Below are 2,500 nucleotides of genomic sequence, written 5' to 3'. Positions count from 1 at the left end.
CTTGTTTTATTGTTCAACTGTGGTCCCTTTCAAATCATAAACATGTAATGCCTGACCTTGTTTAGACAGATAGAATGATTGAGGACAGTTTGGCTGTTACAAAATTTCCATAAATGCAGAAGATAGAGTTACACAAAGGTTGTTGTGGCCGAGTGGTTAAGGCGATGGACTAGAAATCCATTGGGGTCTCCCCACGTAGGTTCAAATCCTGCCAACAACGTGCAGTATGGTTGCAAGTGACAATTTTAACCACATGATGCAAACTTTGTTTCTCTCAAAAACATAAGATCTCGAGGATATTGTGCATCACTTGAAGCAATGTTGAAAATCTTACTTAAGAGGAACATGTGTTGAAGATGTCCAAGTGTAAAAAATTCCTTTAAACCATTAAAGGACTTATCCGAGGCTAATGTGTAACATGAAAGAAAGATTTGACGTCAAGACTTTGCATTCTGCAAAAGTAATGATTTTGATGAAGTCAAACCATAATATACAAGGATTGATAGAAATATAAAAAAATTCTCGTTTGAAACCAATCAAAAGCACTTTTTGGCACATTTATGTTACATGCAAAATAACAAGTGGTGCTCGCTGCAGAACCACAAAGGCGGAGCTGCACCAGAAGGTGGAGCTGCACCAGAGTCAGCCCCGCCCATTCTATCAGAGTCAGTCCAATTCCTTCCAGTTGTCAGACTTTATAGCATTCTGGAACCAAAGAGGGTGTTATAGCTAAAAAATGCAGGATTGGGGACGGAGTTGAGAAGTGAATTGAACAGTTTTTGTAAAGGTTCCATATAATTAAAAATCTAACTTTTGGAACTTTTAATCATGTTATATTGTCATTTCCTCATACGAAACATGCCAAAGCCATTTTTGGCCTCATTCATGCAGTTTCTTCCCATCTCAGCTTCAATTTGGTCTCCTCCCCCGAAGTGGGTCTGGTCTTGGTTCTCAAATCTGGATATTCTGTGAATTTTCTGACAAATTATTTCTGAAATGACTTCTACTGAGACACCGCCAGAAAAATCATACATCCCGTCTACAAAGACACACTGAATGGCACAATAACATGCAACACCACACAAGTATTACAAGATGTGGTGGTGTAGTGGTTATGCTGTCAGGTTGACATGCAGTTTTGCGCAGGTTCGCCTCCCAGTAGTGGAAATATTCTATAAGCCCTTTTCCTCATTTCTAGCTACACTTGCCAGTACTATGTTTACAACAATTTATTGGTATGCCGTTTAACATATAATGACTAATGTGTTTTTTTATTTATTCATTCGTTTATTTAGCCAGTGTGAGTCCATTTGTGAGCAGAGTTTCAACTAAAATGCTGTTTAGGAACGACCAAATTCAAAGAACTTGTAGAGACATAAATATTTTGCTGAAAATGAACATTACAACTAAAATATGAACAAATTAAATGTTTCAGCTGGCAAAATAGATTGTTGCCGATCCCACCGAGAACCGAACCAGCATCAGCTGAGGGGAAAGCAAAACTTAAGTTAAACAATCTTGCCACTGGACTACCAGAACTCACATAATAAAGTCAAATGTTGTTGTACAGGAGTTTTGTTGGAGCGGCTGTGGGCAGATATTCGCTGAAAGAAACCTTTTCATTTCAGGATATATTCAGACTTTGTCATGTAGCAAGTTATATTTATCTTGTTTAATTGGCGCACAGAACAAAGCATTAACGACTGTAAACTAGTAACAGCCGTAATTCATGAGTCAGGTTAGTTTGCGATAAAGTTGAAAAACAAGAACGGAAGTCAGTGGGCTAGGCTGAGTTTGCGTGAATGGGCGGGGCTGACTCTGGTGCAGCTCCACCTTATGGTGCAGCTCCGCCTTTGTAGTTCTGCAGCGAGCACCCTCTCCAAAATAATGAAATATATTTTGTTAGTTTGTTTTATTGTTCAACTGTGGTCCCTCTCAAATCATAAACGTGTAATGCCTGACCTTGTTTAGACAGATAGAAGGATTGAGGACAGTTTGGCTGTTACAAAATTTCCATAAATGCAGAAGATAGAGCAACACAAAGGTTGTTGTGGCCGAGTGGTTAAGGCGATGGACTAGAAATCCATTGGGGTCTCCCCGCGTAGGTTCAAATCCTGCCAACAACGTGCAGTATGGTTGCAAGTGACAATTTTAACCACATGATGCAAACTTTGTTTCTCTCAAAAACATAAGCTCTCGAGGATATTGTGCATCACTTGAAGCAATGTTGAAAATCTTACTTAAGAGGAACATGTGTTGAAGATGTCCAAGTGTAAAAAATTCCTTTAAACCATTAAAGGACTTTTCCGAGGCTAATGTGTAACATGAAAGAAAGATTTGACGTCAATAGTTTTCATTCTGCAACCTTAATGATTTCGATACAGTCAAACCATAATATTTAAGGATTAATAGAAATATAAAATAATTCTCAGTTGTAACCAATCATAAGCACTTTTTGACACATTTATGTTACATGCAAAATAATGAAATCTCTTTTGTT

The 2,500-nt window shown here is 38.1% G+C and overlaps 2 non-coding genes across 2 annotated transcripts; both read left to right on the top strand.

Moving 5' to 3' along the window:
* The first annotated feature begins 138 nt into the window (after positions 1–138).
* Positions 139–220, top strand: trnas-aga (transfer RNA serine (anticodon AGA)). The gene has a single exon. It is a non-coding gene; the product is annotated as a tRNA-Ser (tRNA).
* Positions 221–2,044: 1,824 nt separating this feature from the next.
* On the top strand, positions 2,045–2,126 carry trnas-aga (transfer RNA serine (anticodon AGA)). The gene has a single exon. It is a non-coding gene; the product is annotated as a tRNA-Ser (tRNA).
* Positions 2,127–2,500: the final 374 nt, after the last annotated feature.

The sequence above is a fragment of the Nothobranchius furzeri genome, chromosome 2 (genome assembly GCF_043380555.1).
Source record: "Nothobranchius furzeri strain GRZ-AD chromosome 2, NfurGRZ-RIMD1, whole genome shotgun sequence".
Classification (NCBI taxonomy): domain Eukaryota; kingdom Metazoa; phylum Chordata; class Actinopteri; order Cyprinodontiformes; family Nothobranchiidae; genus Nothobranchius; species Nothobranchius furzeri.
Note: the sequence above shows the minus strand (reverse complement) of the source record. Positions and strands in the feature narration are given on the sequence as shown.